Raw genomic sequence first — 25,652 nt, 5'->3', positions numbered from 1 at the left:
AAAGAAGTAAATCCCTAGCCAGCCAAGGAGAAGAAAAGAAAGGAAAGCCAAAGTGCTCAGGTAGTTTCCTAAGAAGGCATGGGAAGATCACCTAAAGCCAAAGAGGAGTATCAAGCCTGCTGGTGTGGTAAAGGACTGAAGAGTACTGGTGCATATCCTGAAACCTTGGCCTTCCATCTAGAGCAGATGAGGGTCCATCTGTAAAAGCTACCTGGAATTATATATAACTAATTTTAAGGTCATAAGGTACAATTAAAGAACCAGTGGATAGCTAAGATAGCAAGTGTCCATGTTGTGTCAACAGAGGTCTGAATACCAGGATAGGTACAGCTTCATAGACAAACTGCCAGAGGATTTATCACTTACTTTTGTCCTCTTTCTTCCAAGTGCAAAGACCTTTTAGTTCTTTCTGCCTATTTATTTTATTTTATTTTATTTTATTTTATTTTATTTTATTTTATTTTATTTTATTTTATTTTATTTTATTTTATTATTTTATTTTATTTTATTTTATTTTATTATTTTATTTTATTTTATTTTATTTTATTATTTTATTTATTTTATTTTAATTATTTTATTATTATTATTATAATTTATTTTATTTCAATTTAAATAGTTTGGCTAATACAGATGCATGGCACTGGGCATACTTGAAGAAAGGAAAATCCACAGGCAATCTTTCCCTCTTGTGGAGGGAGAGAGACACACTTGACAGATGCTAATTATATCACTTTGAGTTATACTAGAAGGTGCTCAGATACTGAAGAGATGGGAATGGATATATTAATACAGTAGGTCTTAGATCTCATTATGCAGTAACTCTGGATTTGAATAAAGCCTAGACTGACTGTCAATGATGTTGTTGCAACTGAGTGGTGTGAAAAGGGGAAAAGTGATAACACTTCCTTCCCACGTCTAATCTTTACAAGAATTCTTCTAGATATAATTCTGATAGATTTATATGGAATTTGCTTTAATTCTACTCTGCCTTTCTCCTGTTTCTAAACCCACCACCAGAATATTTTCCAGAAATATTAAGCATCATGACTAAGCATCTGTCAGGTGCTTGCTCTCTCCTGTTCCCCAGGGCAGAACTCTGAATGTGCGTATAAGCAGAAGCAGATGGCAGAGTAAGCACATTCTGCATACGTGAATGTGGTGCATTCAGTAATATTGTTTAAATATCCTCCCTATCTTTACCTCAGATAGCAACATATCATGCTGGAGGATTGAAAGTTGTGGAAATATTCTGTGGGAGAAGGCTGTGTAGGAGAGAAAGTGAAGGTCAATCCAAAGAGCCATGAAGAAGGGGATTATTTTTCAGTGCTGCAGTCAAAAAGTACTATTGGATTTATTATCCACAGTGCAAATAGACAATCAGTTCAGTGCTATTAGAAGGTGTAAATTAAAATTCTGTCATAATTTATTTGCTTTTGTAGAGCTAGGAGATAAAATCTGGTGTCTGAGGTTGGAAAGAGATGTGCCAAAAGTGGTGAGTTGGGGAAGGAAGACAAGATGGGGAAATGCTAGGAAACAGAGTGGGACCTTAAGGCAAGAGACCCACAGTTTATTTTTCATTGTCCACACATTGCATATTTCTTTTTACCACATATTATGGCACTACCTTGGGATCCCAAGTCCACCAATATGGTGGTGCTTAACACTGAAAAGCAGAAATTAATGAAGAACAGACAGCTTGTAAAGCCAGAAGGAGAAGCATGGATGGCTATGAGTGAGCAAAGTGGGTGAGCAACTGAAGTCTAACAGCCTGGCTGCTTGGTAGGACAGGTGACAGAGCCCTGCAGTCTGACAGCTCCAGCTGAGACTTTCCATAGGAGACAGAAAGCAGCCAGCAGCCCTTAAAGTTGCTTCACAGTGATAAGAGAACCTTGAACAGTTACTGTAGTTTGTGAAAGCAGTAAGTAGGTCATTGTATCCTATCCAATTTCCTCCCCCTTTTTTTTTTGTTTTCTTTTTTCCTTTCAAGAAAGCACAGTTCCTTACACACTTGATTACTTGTTTGCAAATGGTAAGTGCTGTTCATTGAACACCCAGGTGGTATAACATGCTCATAATTATCATCCGAACATGAGCAGTTTCAATGGAGGCTTGAGGCAGTGCTTATTAATGAATCTTAAAAACAATGAAACCTGACCATTCTGGTGGCCAATCAGAGCCTAGCACAAGGCACAAGGTTACAAATACAACTTTTTGTTCACGTCTAGCTGATTTCCAAGACGGCAGTGTGGTGCTTGCGCTCTCACTCAGCAACAGGTATCCCCTATATAGAGTGTTTCATGCTCAGTCCATCATGGGCTACACAAAGTGAGTTCTTGCACCACTAAATTCTACTTCTAGTACCGCAAACCTGAGGTGTTAGTTGGTATGCTATGGGAGACAGATGAATAATGAGAACAGGATGCCATATATATATATATGGCATCCTGTATATATATATATATATATATATATATATATATATATATATTTGATATATATATATATATATATATATATTTGTTCTTGATTTCTGTTCTTTATATGTGGTTTTGTTGAGGGGGGTGGGGGTAGGGGGTGAAAGTGGGCAGTGGGATGGGAGGAGGTGGTGAATTGGTTTTGATCACAAAAGATAGTCCAGGACTAAGTGATTTCTATACTTCTTGATTCAAAAAATGTTGTCTTTCTGTTTCCTAGTCCTCAAAAAAAAAAAAAAAAAAAAAAAAAGACTAATGGAAAGTAATACTGAAGCCTGTGGGGAATATTAATATTCAGGAAACACATAAATGATAAAACCTCTAGAAATAGAAAGGGGAAAAAATACACAGAAGCTCCAGTCATAGTTAGTACAAGCTTGGAGATACAATTTGTATTTCTTCATGTATAAATGGTTCTGACAGAACAAAAGTGTTTGTGATTATTACATATATATATATATGTATTTCCCCACACACACACACTTTGCAAATAATTACGAAATTCATGAGACTACATAATCACTTTAACGTGCAATACTAGGGACTTGTATTTATTCCCTTGGATTTTCCTGTATTATTTTCCACAACCTAGTTATCTATAACTTTTATATCAGATGAGTCACATTTTTTCAGGAGAAGAAGGTTAAACATATTTTTATTCTGCTCCATGAAAAACTAGGCAATAACACCATCCATAAAATTCATCTCTTGCACCTGTACTGAAGATTATAGGTGTATCAAGCGTTCATAATAGGTCATATTCCCAGCTCTTTTGGGTTCAAATTTCTTTCCATGTGTGCAGTGACCTCTCCTAGGGAAACATGTCAAGCTGTAGACAAATCAAACACACATGTCCTCACTTCAAAATGTCAGTACAGGCAAAGCAGAGGTAAGTTGAAGAAAATTTTCAATTTTATTGCACACTCTCAAAGGCAGCTTTGCATAGGGATCCCAACTGAGTCTGTGTTATGAAAGAAGGAAATGCAGCAGGATCTGCATAACCCAAATGTGACATAATGTAAGCCATGGTTCAGTGACGTATTGAAGCATATGTCTAATTCCTATTGGAGTTTCCAAATGCAAAAAACACAGGAGATCTTCATTTTAAATGAGAATGTATGTTGCCCAGATTAAAGGTAGACACAAGTGCAATGTTGAATTAGAGCCAAATCTTAGACTGAGCACTACAATCCACAATCCCTATGGATCATTTTAAAACTGACCTTAGAAAAATCATTATTTGAAAATAAGCTTCATTATTTTAATTGCTTACTCTCTTTTTTCCTCCTGTTACATTACATGGTTATCTCTTTGAATTCCCATAGTGGCCACCCTTCCTGCAGGTTTGCTCCACAAGGTGGCAAAACACAACAAGGCTCTATATTTCTGCCCAGCACTTCACCTTAAATAAATAAATATGTCAATTAATAATAAAAATAATAATAAAAATTATTATTATTATTATTATTAATAATAATAATAATAATAATAATAATAATAATAATAATAATAATAATAATAATAATAATAAAATCTGAACTAGATTTGATTCCCTTATCAATGGATGGAGGCTTAAAACAGAGGAGAAAAGGGGAATGCTCTGAATACTTTTATGTGCTTACTGTTGCCAGGGAAACCATTCCTCTGGTATCCCAATGCTGAGCATATCTTGCACTTCTGGCATTCTGGTTCTCAGAAAATTGAGACTGTATCATTCTATCATGGTGTGGAGAAATTATTAGGAAATGAGGACAAACAGAGCTTAAAATAATAGAGCCAACTTCTAAAAATAAAACATTGATTGAGTTCTGATTTAAAGTGTTCTCCATGTTTATGCTTTTTAGGACTCAGTCTCAGGTTGAATGAAACTAGGTTAAGGTGCACGGATGGACCCGGTTTCATGCCAAACATGCAGAAGAGGCTGACAATATTTAGTAGCTATTTTATCCACTGTAACACAAAATCAGCTGTAGGGTAAGTGGATGACAAAGAAGGCTATGAAAAGCTGTAATATCTTGTATCATGCCATAATAAATGTGATGATGCTATACAATTTTTATCTGTGGGTAAACATATTAGGACAAATTTATCCCTGATGTGACTCTATTGATTTTGCTAGATCATCCAGGGACAAATTTACCATGGTGTTTCATGCCTAGACCTTTGATCCTCTAGAAGTTATTTATGAAGCAGGGAGCAAATAAAGCTTTCCAGGGGGACTCTGACATATCATCAAATATCAAATGAAAATCCCATATTCTGTGTTCACAGGCTGAAACTCAGTTTTGTATTATGTTCTAAATAACAGTGGTAACATCAGTTTAAGGGAACATTGTTATAAGTTTAAGAAAAATAAAATTCGATACTTGTCAGAAAATGTTTTAGCCTGGAGCAAATATATTTGTCCAATAGTTTTTATTGTCCTAGACGTCATCTACTATATGGCCAACAGGGACAAATCTTGTTCCACATTATTCCACCTACCACAATGTCCAAATTTTCACTTACCAGGATAATTTCAAGTGGATTACCAGAAGGCACTAGCAAGCATATAAACAAGTGATCACTTCCAGTGAATGATTATGGAATCAGTCTTCTTCTTAAAACAATATTTTTCTCACAAGTACTGGAAAACACTAGAGTCTGCCTAGTACCGCCAATAAGAGGAACTTTATTATCTCCATGCCAGCTGCTCAACATCTACTACCAGCAGATAAAGTCTCTGTTGCAAGATAATTGTCATTGTCCAAGATAAAACTCAAAGTTTCAAAGGAATAGCTTCATGAAAACCTTGTCACCCTTGTATATTGCATATTATTGCATAATAAAATTTAAATAAGATGAGAATAAGTAATGAAAAGAAGGAACAAATGTCATTATGAGACAGTTTGGTTACCTAGGATCTCACAGTGAGGATTGGATTTCGACTTCAATTGGGACTTCAAACCTGTTTCCAGTTTTCTTTATAGTAAAATAAAATAAATTTAGGTGAAGAGTTGAGATGGAGACTTAACTAATAAGGATACATATCACCCAATTCATATTTTCATATTACGACTATTCATAGGATTATAGAAAATGAAAATTGCATTTCCAGTTTACTGAAAATTGAGATTTATTTGGTTTTATTTTTATTTATATATTTATTTATTTATTTATTTATTTTTGGTTTGGTTTGGTTTAGTTTGTTTTTTTTTGTTTGTTTTTTTTTTGTTTGTTTGTTTGTTTTTCACAGTAAACTGAAACACATTGCCTTCTCATTCTTCTTCAGTATGCTGGAAAATATGGCCAAGACTGCACAAGTTAATTATGAAGGGTGTTACTCTTTTTTGAAAAGGCAAGGAATGATTTGCAATGTTGTAGGGCTTTCACTCACTCACTTTAACATTGTATTTCTGGATGTCATGATGCAACTAGAGAAGCCTCAGAGGCATTCATTTACTAATTTGCACCTATAAAACCATTCTGTGATGGTTGGATCTTATTGGCTAAGGCCTGAGTCCTCAGAGAAGATCACATGGACTGTCATTTTGTTGCTGTTCAGAATACAGTGTACATTCATAAGTTATACTTACATTTTCCCTATAATAAACATGATAGAAATAAACGCATACAGAAATATGTGGTGCAATACAGAAGGAGGACAAACTGGCGCAGACCCTTATACACAGACCTACATTTTTTGTTAACAACAACTTCCATCTTTCTTCCCCCTCCTCACTCCCCTGTTAATTTCCATCAGCATTGATTATTGTGCTATCCATACATGTGCACAGGTATGCACATGTGCAATATGTGCTTCATTCTGGTTTAAAAGTTAATTAGACTTTGAACTCCTCTAACAAAGGTCCTGGCTTTCTACTGGATTTCTCCTAGCTAATGGGATGGCTGAACAGGGAGTCAAAAGTTCCTACTTCTCAGTAAATACAGAGAATTCTAGGGTTGTGTCAAAGTAGTTCCTCTCTGAAATGGTCTGATTGCCTCTCAAAAAGTACTAATTACTTTTGATTGACCATAAAGAAAACACAAGGTATGTGATTTCAACTTTGCTCACATAGTTTAAACATAGCTCACATAGTTTAAGCATTTAAGCTCACATAGTTTAAGAAGTGAAACTAAAAGCTATAGATAGCTATTTCTGCAATGTCACAGATCTGAAGACTTATATTTTATTTTCTATGTATTTTCAAATGGTAAGACTTGGAATAGTGTTATTCCAAGGCCATTCCAGACGCTATTCATGTCTGTTGTCTGCAGCTGAATTCAGGGTTCACGTTGTCAGAGATCATACAAACGTTGTTAAACCATATCCAATGTCATTGTTTAAATAAACATCACAAGCAGAAACTGAGACAAGGAACAGGAAAGTGAAATATACTGCTTGAATCCCAACAGCTGAACCTGAGAGCTGCAACTGGGATCTTGGTCACGTTACAACTACTTCAGTTCTTTCAATGCTTTAGTTCCTTGCTGGAGCCAAGGGATATACAACCATGTCTATTTTAGAAGATCAAAAAAGTTTTGGGAGCATGAAGGCTTCTTCTATCCAGCCCTAAGAAATGATTCAAATAATCTGGATCCATACACTTCTCAATTTCAGATTTACAATTGCCTCATGTTTCTCCTTGACAGTTGTTACTCAAGGAGAAAGCAATTTAAGAAAACACTTCCCTAATTGCACATGTGCAAAACTTATTTAAAAATATATATATAATATTAATTTTTTTTTAATATCTATTTCATAAAGGAATTATTTCACAGGATTATGTAAGCTTTGCTCCAGCTACTTTTCAATGTACAGGATGATACAGGTGCTCTATTCAGTACATTCTTTTTAGTTATTTTTGGAATTAAAGTTATCCTAGGCCAGCGATAACAAGACAGACTTAGAAAAGGATACTGATTTCAGTCACCACTCTCCAGTAGTAATTTACTGCATAATTAAACAATCTGAAACTTTTCCTTTTATTAGTATAGTTTTTCATTTATGTCTCTGAGTATTCCAGAAGCTGATCTCAGACTTCCTAAGTATTGCTTGTAGATAATGTACACAAATAAAGATTGACCCTGTGTTAGAGCTTTGAGAAGAATAGATAAAGGATGTGAGAAAGTGAGACTTATTGTAGAGCTGGGGAAACGAAACACAGAGAAATCCCACAAAGACAGACATACAAGCTTCACTTGAGGCACATGAATAATGGAATTGCTAACTTTGTCCAAATAATAGCAGGGGGCATGGGGAGGTATCTCCAGCTGAGTGCAGTTCTGAGGAGAACAATTTTTTATTGAGGTGAGCATAATTAGGAGTGAATAAATGAATAATTGAACTGAATATCTAGAAAGAACCCTTAACAATGCTTTCTCTGTAGGGACACAGGATATTTTCCTCAGAGGACTGACAGAAAATCTGAAACATTCAAAATTGGACTGGATGAAGAACTGAAAAGTTTACAGTCTGTCCCAGAAATAAATACTCTGTAAGTGTCTTTAGTATAGGTTTTACCTTCTTCCTGTTCAAGAATGTTGTGATTTATTACAGGCAAACATGTAGTTGGAATTAGTTTTACTACTTAAGGCTCTAGTTTCTTATCAATATATAGGGATTTATAGACCTGATTTCAAATAAAGTTAATGCATGTTACATCTGTAAATCCTCTCTACTTATGTGAGACTAGACCACCTAGAATAAATTTTAATAATAATAATAATAATAATAATAATAATAATAATAATAATAATAATAATAATAATAGTAATAAAGTGAGATTATTTACCTAATAGATCCAAAGAACTCCTCTGGCACTCATACCAATTTTAAAGCTGCGTCTAATTTACCTGATAAAGGATAACAGCTCCTCTGGTGCTGTTAAGGTCTGTAGGAAAAATAATTATAAAGGTACTCATATTTACTTAAGGAAAAGTGCATAGTATTTAACTAATCCTTTGTTGTTCAGCTACAAGAACCGCTGATGAATGCCCAGGGCTGAGTTTGGTTCTCTAATATGGATCACTATACTCAATTAAATGAAGGGAAGCTATGCATGTGCAGTCAAAGTCAGAATATTTAAACATACCTGGTAAAATTTCAAGATTTTGAGTGATATGAAAACCTAGATCTTATGGCCTGAGGAGGATATTTCCTGTTGAGGGGAGTTTTCAGAATTGCAGCTCGGGATTCAGATGTCTACAGCTGTCCTATATCTTACTTTAAATTTCATGTCTCCCATGATTATGGATCCTCAGTGTTATAAGCCTCTTGGAGTGTGTCCTTCTGGTTTATATGCATACTAACTGAAACCACATGAAGATCAGAGTCCTAAATTGGGACCATGAGTTTGTTTCTGAACCATGCAAGAGTTACACAAAACAACATTCCTCTAACCTCTTCTCACTGAAGTCAGGGCACAGAGCTGATGGAAGTCCTTTTTTTATCTCATCTCACCCAGGGCCAGGAACAACTGCTGAATCCCACAGACCTACTTACTGAGATCACTGCAACCAAAAAGCAATAGTAACAGGCAGTAAATCATATGTTTTTTTAATGTAGACATTTTTGTGTTTTCTCAACATCTGTCTTGACAAACGGCAGTCTCTGGCACCCAGGTGACTTTCTCTGGGATCATGTAGAGAGGAGAAGCTAAGAAGTATAGCAAAGTTACTCTGAATAATATAAGGAATTTAAAATTAGTCAGGTAGATAGGTGAACACTTTAATTTAGAAGTAAAGTTCATCCTCCAAAAAGTTAAGGTAATTGACCTGATGTCACTTTATTTATTTATTTATTTATTTATCCGTTTATTTATTTATTTTCTGACAGTCATCATTTCGTATTTTAATCAGCTGTAATTTAGTATATGTGTACATATATATTTGTTATTTTTTACTTTTACTTTTCCATTGGGCTTAACAGACAAGCTTCCAGGACAGACATTTTTTTATGTTGCAGTGAAGATTTCCTTCTCCGAGCCTGAAAACACAGTATTTCTCACAGTAGTGTTCCATGCCACATTGCTTACTATGGTACAAAACTAAAGGAGAAAAAGGCAGTCATTTTACTAAGATATTATTCTGGTGCTTGAGAACTGTGGTTTTGTATCAGTCACAGCAATGAATTTCCTTTATCTTTCTGCTTTGGATTCTTCTCTCTTGAGACATTAGTCACCTCTCACTCCACCACTCTCTTCTTGTTTTAGACAAAGGATATGGCTCTTTTTCATTTGTACTGATGGCTGTTACATATCTCCCACTTTGTCTGAGAGTCTTTAGAAATTATTGTGATAGAAATACTACTTTAGCTGCATGCCAGACAGCTTTTCAGAGCTCTGTTTTATACAGGGAAAATAGAGAGTAGGAAACATTGATGTGGATGCATTTCTGGGCTCTTTCAAATCCCTGTTGAGGTCATTGGAAGCAGGACTTGCAGGCAGGTCCCTTTTCTTCTCACCCACTCAGGAGAAAATCTAAGATTCACACTTGGTGGCAGTGTTTGGCAGAGAATCTGGAGAGAGCCCACAAGCAGCATCCATGATCCAAAAGGAATCTGGGTTCACGTTTATTAAGATGAAAGATTCAGTTTGAATTTGTGCATCATCCCGGTGTGTGATAATCAAAGCTTTGTCAAAGTCTGCAAGAAGTAATTTAAATGGCCATTAAAATAAAGTGAGAGAGGAGCTTTCTAGCCAGCCCCCACTGCCATAATAAATTCTTGTTTCGTGCAACTTTCTTATCTGGATCATCAGAGTACATAAACAAACAAACATGGGGGAGGTTTGCTGAGCCCCTGCTGCTGCTGTAGCTGCTGATGACACCAAGCAGGGAATGTGATACCACTTTCTTGTTGCTATCTGTGTTTGCCATGTTTATCTTACACAGAAGAGAGGCAGTGGTGCATTGCAGAGCAAGGTTCTTGTAAAGGAGATTGTAGATAACCAGATGTCATTGGGCAGTAGGGCTGTCAAGCAACTGTATGTATGTCTATGTGTGTGTGTGTGTGTGTGTGTATGCTGTATAAAAAACTGTTAGAAAAAAAATACATTTCACATATTTGTTTTCTCTTCTTTGGGTAAGGAGTCTTTTATCATTTGTGTTTTGCCTAAGCAAGGCATAATGTTGAGTGTTTAAGAAATTATCAGGTAAGATAAGAAGATCTGTATATCCTCCAGGTTCAACAGATTACAACAGATTCAAGACACTGAAAGCTGAACTACTCTAAGGAGTGTATCCTCTGTATTGACTAGATCTGGCTCTCAGAAAAGACCATAATTTGCACCTCAGGTTTTGTTTCTTGCATGTCTGACACCAATAGATTGTTGGTATCTATTAGCATCTCATCTGTTTAATAGCTGTCTGTTTATAAGAATACTGTTGTCAGTTCTGGCACTTAGGTAACCTTTGTCCACCTTCAGCAGTCTTGGACTTTTTAAGGTAGTAAGTTATTTACTCTGCTACTTTATTTAAAGGAAGCAGCCTGCAATGGTTACAGAGATTCTTCTATCCCCATTTCAGTTTTTTATTTATAAGCATATAGGTTTTCAGACTGTCAGTAACACTGCTTATAAACTCACATATATGGGAAATATTTCAAATTGAGATGAAGCAATTTCACCATTTCCTAAAATACTATAAAAGTAGCATGGAGGTTTCTAGTCCCAAAAGATGCAGAGACATGATAGATTCTTGGAAAAATTTCCCATCATATGACAGTTTTTGAGGCAAAAATTAAATGCTGAAAATCTTCAGGATGATAATCTGGAAGAAAGCAAGTTGACTCAATCAACATATTTTGGTGCAGTAATTTTAATCACAGAATCACAGAATAACAGAATTGAAGGGTTTAGAAGAGACCTCAAAAGATCATTGTGTCCAACCCCCCTGTCAAAGCAGGTTTCTTAGAGCAGGCTGCCCAGGTAGGCATCCTGACAGGCCTTAAATATCTCCAGAGAAGGAGACTTCACAACGTCTCTGGGCAGCATGTTCCATTGCTCCGTCACCTTCACCATGAAGTTCTTTCACACATTGGTGCAGAACTTCCTGTGCTCTATCTTGTGACCATTACTTCTTGTCTTGTCCACGCAAACCACTGAAAAGAGGTTGGCCAAATCCCTCTGTCCCCCACACATCAAACATTGATTACTCTCATCAGTACTCTCAGTCTTCTCTTCTCCAGGCTGAACAGCCCCAGGTCTCTCAGCCTTTCTTCATTGGGAAGATGCTCCAGGCCCCTTATCATCTTTGTGGCCCTCCACTGGACTCTTTCCAGGAGATCCCCGTCTTTTTTTTTTGTGCTGGGGAGCTCAGAATTGGACACAAGTGTGGACTGCCCAGGTGAGGCCTGACCAGGGCAGAATGGAGGGGGAGGATCACCTCCCTTGAACTGCTGACCACACTCCTTTTAATGCACGCTAGGATCCCATTGGCTCTCTTGGCCACAAGGACACACTCATGGCCATGGCTCATGGTCAACCTGTTATCTACCAGGACCCCCAGGTCCTTCTCCTCAGAGCTCCTCTCCAGCAGGTCGTTCCCCAGACTGTACTGATACATGTGGTTGTTCCTTCCCAGGCGCAGGACTCTACACTTGCTCTTATTAAATCTCATTTGTTTTCTTCCTGCCCATCTCTCCAGCCTGTCAAGGTCTTGCTGAATTGCAGCACAGCCTTCTGGCGTGTCAGCCACTCCTCCCAGTTTTGTGGCATCAGCATACTTGCTGAGGGCAGACACTATTCCCTCATCAAGGTAAGACACACTTAAGATACTTTAAGATACATTTGATTGTGGTATAGATTTATTTTTTTATTATTATTTTTTATTTTATTTTTAATGATTAAAAACAGTTTTCAAATGTGATGGTCATTCAGCCACCCCACTGACATTACATAGGCATATAGCATTCTGACCACTATATATAGCATGTACATGTATATTCCACAACAGTTTCTTACTTGTAGATGTACAACATCCCGAAACTACTCTTCTTTTGGATTTACAAATGCATTGACTAGGAGGTGGAGGGAGGAGAGGAGACAATATAATGAATAATAATAATAAACAGATATAATAATCACATAATTATTTAGATTATCTAATTTTCTAGACTGGAAAACTGTCCACTGACAACAATGAGCCAGAATAGGAAAATTATTTCTAACAATGGATTATTAACCTCACCTATATCATAAACAAATAAATCCTGTCTACAAATACAGAAAAAATCCCTGGAGATGCTGCTTGAATATGAATGTCCAAGCAGACCACATTTATTTACCCAGAATAAGAGCCAGATTAATCTAAAGTGGAATTGTAGACAGAGAAGCATCTAGAAAATTGATTAATTGAACATTTATCATTCTAAAACTAAAAACAAATGAACAAACAAAAAAATGTCTCTGGAGAAACACCGGAACAATATTTGTTTTGTCCAAAGCCACCTGTGAAAAATAAAGCGTTTATGAAAATTTGATGGCTACCTCTGAAATTGTTTACAGGACAGTAATGGTTTGCAAATGCCCATAGGATCAGTGAGCTCGTGGTTTAAGAATTGACTGTGCGTCAAGTGAACTGGAGTAAAAGTCTGATTGCTTAATCTTAGTGTATGCAAAATATGAAGTAATTTCACATAGCTTAATGCATCACCAGAGATGATTAAGACAAATCACACTGCCTCATACTTGCCAAATGCATGCAGATAGTTACAGAAACTCAGTTGCTGTGGGTATCCAATTAAGTCTTGATTAGATATCTCATCCCTAAGGACTTTTGAGGATCTCTATCCACTAACCACGGTTGTGAAAACATTTGGGCATTTGGAGATACAGAAAAAAAATATTTAAAAGCACTATCCCTAACGCCAAAATCATCTTCCAAAGCTCCTTGTCCAGATAACAGCTGGTGAGTCAATTCATGAACACAAACCAACATACTAGTCAGTGTCAGTATCTTGGGTTTCTTCTAAGAAGACAATACGGAGATATCCAATGGATAACAACCCAATGGTATCTCTGTTCTTGTGGAACTGGATAGGCAATCTAATTGAGGGAAAAACAGCATGAGATAACTTGAATAACTAGACCTTAATAAACTCAAACTGCATACACTTCCATAAGAAAAATGTTAATACTAAATCATAAACTCTGAAAATCCAGAAAGAAAAAAGGTAATTCAGAAAGCATATGTTTTATGTATTCTTAAAAAGTTTTAATAAGAACCTTTCTGAGAATTACTTAGAAGAAAAAAAGTTAAGCAGCAGCACAGGATTGTAGATTAAAATTCAGTAAATATTAATTAGAATAAATGCAATTATACATACATTTAATTGAAATTCTAGATAGGAGAGATATTTTTGTAAGCTACTGAGGGATCGCTGAATACTTTCAGTTTCTGATTGACATGTCTTGCCCAATTAACGCAAAGTAATGGATGTTTTGTGTATGAAAAAAGGCCTTTAGTATGCTTTATGTTTTTAACATATTTTAGTATGCTTTATGTCTTTTCTGGTGCTACAATTCTCCCACAGATGAGCAACAGCATACCTTTAGTCTTCTACTGATGAAGAAGCATATACAGATATTTTCCCGGATATTTTATTAATAATAATTTTATTTCCTAGATAAATTCAGTCTAAGGTTTTATTGAACAAAAACAAAACCATTCCACACAGACGATAAAGCCTTCAGGCTTGACAAACCTCTTGTTATTTTAAATTTTTTAATGGACAACAACAGCAAAAACTAAAGATGATTTATTTTTATTAATATATATATATATATATATATATATATAGTTGCCAATGTACTATACAGGAAAACAAAAAAGCAAACAAACAAAAACAAAATTCCTAAAACCAAAAATTTTTCTCTCTCCTTCAAAAAAAAAAAAAAAAAAAAAAAAAAAAAAAAAAATCTCAGAGCTCTATTCTTTGTCTTTCTACAACAAAGACCAAAATATACTCCCAAAAAAGATTAATATTTTAAATTTTATTATTCTACAAAACCAATATTCACTATTATATGCAACAGTTACATGGTGTTTCCACACCAATTTAAAAAAAAAAGTTGATTAAATCTGTATTTGTGTTTGAAATTACAAAATATTTAGCAAATATTTTATATTGATATAATAGTTTTCTTACATATTGCACTATCAAGAAGTAGTTCAGGGGATGGTGGAACTTTTTGGTCAATTTAAGCATATTGTGTAGGTACAGCTGTCTAATGACAGATGGAATTCATCTGGGATACATGTAAGGTTATCCTCATAGACAGAAGCACTCTAAACTTCTCATATGTTTCTCAAGCTGTGGGATTCTCTGAGGATCTAAAACATTTGGAAACTCATGGAATGTTTGACTAAGATATCTGTTCATTATTTGGCAGCCACAGGAAAAGCAAATATGATTCTTGGTTACATGAAAACAAAAAAGGGATAGAAAGAGTTTATATAAAATATCACACCACCATGATGGGAGTAACATCCTTCATCTGGAACAATTGTGATTCCAGCTTGTTTTATTCTCACAAGTAATACCTGAATCTACATGTATACTCATGATAAGAAAGGCTGTCCAATAATGAAAAGTAAGGATTTTATTTTTTTGTAAGTAATCATAAAAATTTCATACTGTAAAACCTAGAGAATATTCTGAAGAACTCAAGGCTAATTGAATATCATGTCATTATCACAAGATAATAATTCACTCTACTCTTACAGCTCTTGCCCTAAAGTTATGATAGAAGAGTAAAGTGCCAACATATGATTTTAGGACAGAATAAAGTAAACAAACACATAAGACCTAAATTACACAGTGGATTTCCCTGCATCAGGAAGCCTTCATGTTAAACATTATAGAAAGACTTTTTAAAATAAGAGGAATACGTTTCCAGAAGTAAGTAACACTTGTAAGTGCAGACAAAAAGACAATGCAAAATGCCTTACTTTGAAACATACCTGATAGATTCATGGAAAAATAATAGACTACAACTTCATGTCTCCTTGTATCATAAGTTGGGAGTTTTCCACATCACGACTGACTAGAGCTCAACTCAAGAGCACTGGTAAGCTCCCACGGGAAGCCAGCTTCCCACCTCCTATTAACTATTAAGGAAAATGTGTCTTGTATTTTAAAGACTCAGTTGCAGCCAAAATGTAAGCAGTGTGAGTACTCTTATGGAGTCTCAAGACCAAGAAGCAATTCTTTCCTCACACAATATTGCATAGCAGACATGGCTGGATTAATTCATCAGCTAAAATAATACAACCACACTCTAGTAATTGCAAAGAGAATTGGGCTCACAGTGTTTTACTCTTGAGTATTTTCCCTATATATCTTCTCAAGGTAACATGAAACACTGGAAGCACAGCTCTGCTTCTATCAGAGAAAGCAAATACAATGTTCATATGTTTCTTGAATCGGATAAATGTTTCATTTTATTTTTGTAGGGAGATTTATAGTAACAGCTTTTAATGAATATAAGAATTTTATCTTCCTTTAACCACACAAACCAATTAGATTACTTTAATATTAAGGAATGCTTTAATACAAAATAAACTTACTGGGATATGAATGTGAATGTCTGTTTATGACAAGCTTGCTAAGGGAAAAAAAAAAAAAAAAAAGGACACTAGAATAATGCAGTAAGTTTTCAAGTCGTCTATGTTGTCCTTTGTTCTCATAACTCATTCACCTCAGCCAAAGCACGGCTAAAATTATCCTTTCACTGTTCAATGAGGCATGTCCTTAAAAATGGAATAAGGAGTATCATATGTTCAATTTAATCAGAAAACCATTTAAATTAAAATACTATCCTGAGATCTATTTTGTGTATGATTGAAGTAAATGACAAACTCTCATTTAGTTCAATAGAACTAGAACTAGAAGGGACTGACATACTGTGATACGATAGATCAGTACTACTGATCTCTCTAATTAAGCTTGGCTACAAGGTCACAAAGACATTTTTCTCCTTCTTCTTAGTCTCTGATTCTGGAATTATTATTATCATTATTAAATAATAATAATAATAATAATATTAATAATAATAATAATAATAATAACAATAACAATAACAATAACAATAACAATAACAATAACAATAACAATAACAATAATGATAATAAAAAATTTCCTTTACTCCCATTCAATATTCAAGAGCCTCTGCCACAAATTAGCCACAAGATTAACACTGCCACAAGATTAACACTGAAAGAAACAATAACAATTTTGCAAGAATAGGACTAATACAGATTGATTTCTCAGTCTTTTGTCTCATCCTTATTTAACATTGGTATCCAAGAATGCGTCAGATTTTCATTGCATATTTCTCTTACATTGTGTCACAAAAGCAAGCAAGCAAGCAAACAAACAAACAAACAAACCCTCAATACTAAGTTCTCAGTGTAGATAACCATATAAGCAAAAACATTTTTTTTTTTTCTGTATTCACTTAAGTGACAACCAGCAAAACCAGCATAAAATAAAGATATGACAATACAGTTCATTTCATACGTATATTACCTGATGTGAATGGTTTTCATGTGAATTCACTCCTTCCTTTCCAATGGGATATTAATCTAGTACCCAAACATTACCTTCAGCATGACACTTCAAGTAACAGTATTCTTTACAGAAATACTTATTTTTGTAAACCTATTCTGCCTGGATATCTATCTGGAAATTATTCTAGGGGCTGCTTTCCACTCTATCTTAAATTTTCTAATGGATTCAAGAGTTCATAGCAGAAATATGTTCATAAATATGAGTGCACGTGGGTACACAAATATTTCTATAGAGAAGAGGAGAAGAGAAGAGAAGAGAAGAGAAGAGAAGAGAAGAGAAGAGAAGAGAAGAGAAGAGAAGAGAAGAGAAGAGAAGAGAAGAGAAGAGAAGAGAAGAGAAGAGAAGAGAAGAGAAGAGAAGAGAAGAGAAGAGAAGAGAAGAGAAGAGAAGAGAAGAGAAGAGAAGAGAAGAGAAGAGAAGAGAAGAGAAGAGAAGAGAAGAGAAGAGAAGAGAAGAGAAGAGAAGAGAAGAGAAGAGAAGAGAAGAGAAGAGAAGAGAAGAGAAGAGAAGATTAACTGACAAATACTACTGTCTGTAAATAGTCTAATCTGAAGAAAAAAATGTAATCTCTTCCCTTTCTTCCCAGCTCAAACTCCTTTTCAATGGAAAATAGAAATAATTTTTTTTTTTTTCCCTTCTTTTCTGTTCTTGTCTGTCAAGGCATGTTTTTGTCTACTCTATGACCTACCAAGATCTTCCCAAAAAGATTTCAGTAAAATTTGTCTGCCCTATTACCCTCTTCATGACTGACTGTCTGTAGGTTGAGAATACAGAAAGACAGTATGAAAAGTATCATTTGAGAGTAGGTAGTGCTTTGTCTCTTCCATCTACACAAACCTATTATGTTATGAATCAGGACACATGAGTAGGTCACACAAATCAATTGAATTAATATGATATTAATTTATACTGTATATTCTTTTTGCCTTTCAAGTTGAATTTCAGTGGTTTGGGGAGAAATATTTGGATATTTTTTTTAAATCATGAATGCAACTGGGTGACTGGAAGAGTGAACTTGGCATATGACAGATTCACATCTGAGGGGTACTGGGGTACTGGGGTACCCCTCAGATGTGTTGTTACAGGTCTTCAGTAGAAAGAGTAAAGAGACTGAGGAAGGAGGATTGAAGGCCCCTCGCTACAAGAAGGACATCGAGGTGCTTGAGCGGGTCCAAAGAAGGGCGACGAAGCTGGTGAGGGGCCTGGAGAGCAAGTCCTACGAGGAGCGGCTGAAGGAGCTGGGCTTGTTCAGCCTAGAGAAGAGGAGGCTCAGGGGTGACCTTATTGCTCTGTATAAGTACATTAAAGGAGGCTGTAGGGAGGTGGGGGTTGGCCTGTTCTCCCATGTGCCTGGTGACAGGACGAGGGGAAATGGGCTAAAGTTACGCCAGGGGAGTTTTAGGTTAGATGTTAGGAAGAATTTATTTACTGAAAGGGTTGTTAGGCACTGGAACGGGCTGCCCAGGGAGGTGGTGGAGTCACCATCCCTGGAAGTATTCAAAAGACGTTTAGATGTAGAACTTAGGGATATGGTTTAGGGGGTACTGTTAGTGTTAGGTTAGAGGTTGGACTCGATGATCTTGAGGTCTCTTCCAACCTAGAGATTCTGTGATTCTGTGATTCTGTGAAGAAAAGGGGGCTGGGAGTGCAGAGGTGAGAGATTGGGAGTCATTTCTGGCAAAGACTTGGGAGCTCTCTTAATATAAGCCACCATGACTAAGTCTGAGGTCACTTAGTATGATTCCTCTTATATTTACAGTGTTTTTGTTTTATTTCAATAGAAATAAATAAAATAAAATAAAATAAAATAAAATAAAATAAAATAAAATAAAATAAAATAAAATAAAATAAAATAAAATAAAATAAAATAAAATAAAATAAAATAAAATAAAATAAAATAAAATAAATAAAATAAAAATGGTTTGATGGGAGTAAAAGCAAATCAAATATTACTTAAAGAAGATAGGAACACCTGCACTATAGGACTGGCACATGGACAAAACATCAGAATAACACTTAAGTGACCTGTTTCATATTATATGTTCTGCCACAAATTTATTCTATGACATGGGAAAAATGTAAACCATTCATCATTTAAATGTAGTTTTTATCAATATATATTTCTTCCTTTCTCCCTAGTTTAGATTAGCATTTCTCTTAAGCAGAAAAAAATTATTCTAGTGTTGCTAAATAACTATTTACAAAACTCATTTGGAAATTCCAGGTTAAAGCTGAAGTATGAAACATGTATAGCAAAATTCTGACTTTTTTTTTTTTTAAGGTAGTTGAATTGCCAGCTACAGCTTCATTCTTCCCTTCCTTCATGTCACACATGCTGTCTGAAGGACAGAGAATATGTCCTGTTGTGCAGCTTCTAAAACACAAACTTCAGAGCAGTCTTTGACTCAATGTGCTGGTTAAGCATATTAGGTTAGGTTGTGTTGCTGGAAGAATTACAAGTCGCAAGGAAGGCTCTGCTGTGAAAATACTCCTATGTGGGCTGCCAAATTGCACCCTTTGATTATACTTCCAGTCTAGTAAAACATTAAAAGAGGGAAAAGGAAGTTTGGATCCATAGATCATTTGGTCTATTCCAATATTTCAGGTTGATTTCTCAATACTATGGAGACATTTGCTAAATACTAAAGATCTCTGCTTGATGGTTTGCTCCCATTTACACTTTAAAAAGCCACTATATGAATAGGTAACAGCTTTCTAAGCTGAAAATGAGTGTGAACCATTCTAAAAGTTCACAGGGAGTGTAATTTTTTTCTTCTCATTCATCAAGTTTGAAAGTGACAGTGTGTCACCTTGTGTATCATTCATCTGTAAAGTTATATTAAAGTAACCTGAAGAGTTGAAATGTAAAGCTGTGCAATCTAGGAACTTCACTAGTGCTGCAGTTTCTTCATTGGCTTAACTTCACAAGCTGATATTCCTTCAGGTTATGAAATTTTGTCAGAAGGCTGCAAGGAAGACACGTCTTTACCTATGGTGCATTTTGTGATATGAAAGCAGGTGTTAAGAGAAGAGATTGAGGATACAGTTGAAAGATAATGAGCGCTATAACACTCAAGCTTCTCACACTACATAGGTTGGGATAGGGATATTAAGGGTGCACAAAAAGGACTGATCATGGAAGAGATCATTGATATCTAACTTCACCAATATTTTGTCCTACATCACTCTCCCAAATAATCTTATTCATTCACAACAGGCAATTAGCTGGAGCCATGACTGTTGGTGATGTTCTTTCCTTCCAGAAGATGTCTGGAAACCTTTCACTATATGGTCATACAGCTTTCACACAATGGACCAGGTATGCCTAACAAAAATGAATCTATTAGCTTTCCCTCAATATATATCATGATATTATTAATATTCTGATTCAATTTAATCTCTTGCAGAAAAGGTATCAATGAAGTGGAGGGTAAGACAAGTACAGAACATCCAGACAATGTTTTTTTTTTTTTTCTTCTGAGTATCATGTTCCCAGAAGTCATCCTTCCTGGCATTCACATTGTGGAGGTATCATACAGCAACACTGGAAGTATTCTCATTGTGTCCAGTATCTTATGAGAAATCCAGTTCTCAGCACTACCTCATTCCTCATCTAATGTCTGCAGATTCCTGCTGATATCCTATAAGTGGCAGCTTTCCTCTATACTAGAGAGTGATGGATGAGCAGTCAGTGAAAGGAAGAGTGCAAAGGGAAACATGTTCATCACTGCATTGTAAAGAAGCAAAGTAGACTTCCAGGTAACACCAACCGAAGGTGAAGGAAGTGTTGGGGCAACCTTAGAAAAGTGAATAAAAGATATACAGTGAATAAAACCAATATAAAACTCAGAAGTCAAGTCTAAATATTTGAGCAAATGACTGTTCATGGAAAAGTCTACCACAATAATAACACTTGGAAGTTCAGGTTCTTCCTTAAGCTGTTCTGGTCTTTTCCTTGAACATGGGAGCTCATGAGTTAAATCAGCAGTAATGTAAGAATTTGCAATACAGTTGTTTACAGAGGAGTTGCATCTCCTTAAGTGAGGAGCTGAATTTGGCCCTTAATTTTGAAAAATTGGCTGGAAGCTAAATAAGCTTCAGAATTAGTAACACATTTTCAGATCACCATGGCTCCTACATCAGAACAAGTTCAGTTGCCCCTTGAGGTGAGAATGTAGGAAGCAAATTAAAATGATCTTTTGCCATTATGCTAGTGTGTACATCTAGATTAATTGTTGGTACCAGCAGGGCTTTGCTGTGAGGATGCTCTCAGCAGGGCTGCAGTCCTAACCTATAGCTGTTGCGGTAGGGAAAAAGACTGTCAGAAAGGGGGTGCAGTTGCACAAAAGGGGAAACACTTCTTGATACAGCTTAAATTAATGCTAATTAAAATAAGGAATAGGTTGCAGGAGGGAGATGGCAGTGTTAATCAGCATAATATAAGGCAAGGGACTGGAAATGCTCCACTAGGATCTGTGCCTGTATAGCTCAGTTTGTTTACGACAAACAAAATCTTCTCAGCTACTGTTACTGTAGCCATGGCAACAGTATTGAGGTTACATCTATCAACAAAGAGAGCAAAACAAAGATAAGGCTGGTGTTTAATAAAGATGAGCCATGATAATTATACGCCAGGCAACAGAGGACTGCAAAACAAATAGCCTGTGCCCCCAATGTATGTGACATCCCCTCTACAGCAAGAGAAATTATATAAACTTGTGACACTAGTGTCACTGTTTCTCTAATAGGTGGATGAAAGGCACTGAATATATTCCCACTCTTTTTAAATATTACACTGTGCCTTAACACTACACTGCTTGACCACTTATTTATTCAATATATAAGGCATGATGGCTTGGGTATAACAATGACATCTGAGGCTGTCAGAGAGCATTAAAAAAAAAAAAAAAAAAAAAAAAGTTCATAAGCACAATATATTCAAGTAGAAGAAATGATATTTCAAATCAGAAACAGCATTTGTATCACTTAGGATATATACCAAATGTAACTGGGTTTTATCTTACCCATTCACTGTGTTCCACTGCTTTGTAATCTTTGCTATTAGCAAAAAATGTCCATGTGATCATTTGTGAAGATGACACGATTCAGATTGCTAGGGATGAAGTCTTCCTGTCTTCAGAACAAGAGACTGAAAAGCAGGAGTCTTCACATGACCCCCACATTACATAACTAAAGACATGCTGAACATGTGATCCAGAAATGGAAGTAGAGTGAGATGGAAGGATGCACACTGATGGAAGGATGCACACCTAGGAAGTCTCTGTTCCAGGTAATCACAACTGGCACATTGATGTTCCCTTTCAAACCTGAGAAAAGGACTCACAAGGAATATTGTGAAGCTAAATTGTAGCAGGGTATCTTGTATCAGGACATTTATTAGCCCATACAACAGGTTAAAGAAACACAGCTCATAAATCCCCTGAAAAAAAAAAAAAAAAAAAAAAAAAAAAAAAAGAGCAGCATTATTTCAAGCAGTAGCATTTGATTCAATTATTCTAGTTATATATGCCAAAACAATCACATCCATCGTTTGACCACTTGGCCTCCAGGCACTCTGCATGAAGAGCAAGAAATTCCTGTTAGTCCTGTGTTATATCTGACATCTCAAAGTAGATATTCAGGATGCCATAGAATATATAAAATGTAAAATAGATATAGTCTCTTATATGTGACTTATATTTGTGTTGGGTCTGTCCAAACTGGAGTCACCTTTTCCCTGCAGCAGCCCACACAGTGCTGTACTCTGCACTCGTAGCTGGAACAGCACTGATATCACTCAAGTGTTGTGTCTATTGCTGCATAGTGCTGGCACAGCATCAGGACTCCTTCCAAGCCCCCAAGAGCCAGCAGGCTCTGGGTAGGCAATTGATGGGGAGGGGACATTGCCAAGGCAGCTGACCTAAACCAAACAAAGGGATATTCCATAACACCTGATGTCACACTCAGCAATAAAAAGGGGGGCTCTCATGGGGGAGGGGGCTGTTCCTCCTGAACAATTACTACGCATTTTGAGGCCCTGCTTCCCAGGACATGGCTGAACATCACTCATTGACGGGAAGTAGAGAATAATTTTTTCCCTCTCTCTGTGCTTCTGTACGGAATTATTGTTTCTTTTGTTTCTTTTTTTTCTCCCCATTCCTTTTCCCTTTAATTAAACCTTCCTCATCTCAAACCTCGAGTTCTCTGTATTGTATTTTCTCCCCCTTTCTCTTTGAGGAGAGGGGAAGTGAGAGAGAGGTTGTGGTGGAGCTTGGCTGTCCACCTGAGTAAAACCACCACAATATTGTGCTCTCAGAAACTAGTAACTTGCTTTAGAAGCTACAGAAATTGAACCATTTAAGACAGATCATTTAAGATCACTTGACTTAAAGGATCTAAAAGTTAGGTACTCCATCTAAGAAGTTAGTTGTGTAGACTACATCATTAGTAACTACAAAGAGATTGGCACCTCCAAAAATTATTCATAATATCTCAAGATGTTTAACAGAATCACAGAATTGTCTAGGTTGGAAGGGACCTTAAGACCATCGAGTCCAACCTCTGACCTAACACTAACAAGTCCCACACTAAACTATATTGCTAAGTTTAACATCTAAACATCTTTTAAAGACCTCCAGCGATGGTGACTTCACCACTTCCCTGGGCAGCCCGTTCCAATGCCTAACAACCCTCTCAGTAAAGAAGTTCTTCCTAATATCCAACCTAAAACACCCCTGGTGCAACTTTAGCCTGTCCCCTCTCATCCTGTCACCAGGCACGTGGGAGAATAGACCAACCTCCATTTTGCTACAGCCTCCTTTAAGGCATCTGTAGAGAGCAATAAGGTTGCCCCTGAGCCTCCTTTTCTCCAGGCTGAACAAGCCCAGCTCCCTCAGCCGCTCCTCATAGGACTTGTTCTCCAGACCCCTCACCAGCTTTGTCACCCTTCTCTGGACTCTTTCGAGAACCTCTTTGTCCTTCTTGTAGCGAGGGGCCCAAAACTGAACACAGTGCTCAAGGTGCAGCCTCACCAGAGCCAAGTACAGGGGGAAAATCACTTCCCTAGACCTGCTGGCCACACTGCGTCTTATACAAGCCAGGATGCTGTTAGCCTTCTTGGCCACCTGAGCACACTGCTGGCTTATATTCAGCCAACTATCCACCAATACTCACAGGTCCTTCTCCGCCAGGCAGCTTTCCAACCACTTGTTGCCCAGCCTGTAGCTCTGCTTGGGGTTGTGCCCCAGGTGCAGGACCCGGCATTTGGCCTTGTTGAACTTCATGCAGTTGGCCTCAGCCCATCGGAGCAACCTATCCAGATCCTCCTGCAGAGCCTTCCTACCCTTGAGCAGATCAACACATGCACTTAACTTGGTGTCATCTGTGAACTTACTGAGGGTGCACTCGGTCCTCTCATCAAGATCATTGATAAAGATATTAAAGAGGACTGGCCCTGGTACTGAGCCCTGGGGAATACCGCTGGTGATCAGCCTCCAGACGGATTTGACTCCATTCACCATGACTCTTTGGGCCCAGCTATCCAGCCAGTTTTTAATCCAGTGAAACATACGCCAGTCCAAGCCACAAGCAGCCAGTTTCTTGAGGAGAAAATTGTGGGAAATGGTGTCAAAAGGCTTACTGAAGTCAAGGTAGACCACATCCACAGCCTTTTCCTCATCCACCAAGCGCGTCACTTTGTCATAGAAGGAGATCACGTTCGTCAAGCAGGACCTGCCTTTCATAAACGCATGCTGACTGGGCCTAATCACCTGGTTACCCTGTAAGTGCCATGTGATGAAACTCAAGATAATCTCTTCTATGAGCTTCCCTGTCACTGAGGTCAAACTAACAGGCTTATAGTTTCCTCGGTCTATCCTCCAGCCCTTCTTGTAGATGGGCATCACGTTTGCTAGCCATCAATTGACTGGGACCTCCCCCGATAACCAGGACTGTTGATAAATGATGGAAAGCAGCTTGGCCAGCTCCTCCACCAGTTCTCTCAGTACTGGTGGGTGGGTCCCATCTGTCCCCACTGACTTGTGTACATCCAAGTGCTGTAGCAGGTCACCGTCTATTTCCTCATGGATTATGAGGGTCACATTCTGCTCCCCATCCCCATCCAACACCTCAGGATACTGGGTATCCAAAGAACAACTGCTCTTACCAGTAAAGACTGAGGCAAAGAAGGTATTAAGCACCTCTGCCTTTCCTCATCTCTTGTTTTGTGTTGATGCATTTGTAAAAACATTTTTTGTTCTCTTTAACAGCAGTAGCCAGATTGAGCTCCAGATGAGCTTTAGCCTTTCTAATTTTGTCCCTGCACAGCCTCGTAACATCCTTATAGTCCTCCCGATTGGCCCTCCCTCTTTTCCAAAGATTGTAAACCCTCTTTTTTCTCCTAAACTCAAGCCACAATTCTCTGTTCAACTGGGCCGGTCTTCTTCCATGCCAGCTCGTCTTTGGGCACATAGGGACAGACCGCTCCTGAACCATTAAGATTTCCTTCTTGAAGAGTGCCCAGCCTTCCTGGAGGCCTCTGCCTTTCAGAACCACCTCCCAAGGGACTCTACCAACCAGTGTCCTGAGCAGTTCAAAGTCAGCCCTCCGGAGGTCCAATACTGGTTTTA

This window comes from Anas platyrhynchos, chromosome Z (genome assembly GCF_047663525.1).
Source record: "Anas platyrhynchos isolate ZD024472 breed Pekin duck chromosome Z, IASCAAS_PekinDuck_T2T, whole genome shotgun sequence".
Classification (NCBI taxonomy): Eukaryota; Metazoa; Chordata; class Aves; order Anseriformes; family Anatidae; genus Anas; species Anas platyrhynchos.
Note: the sequence above shows the minus strand (reverse complement) of the source record.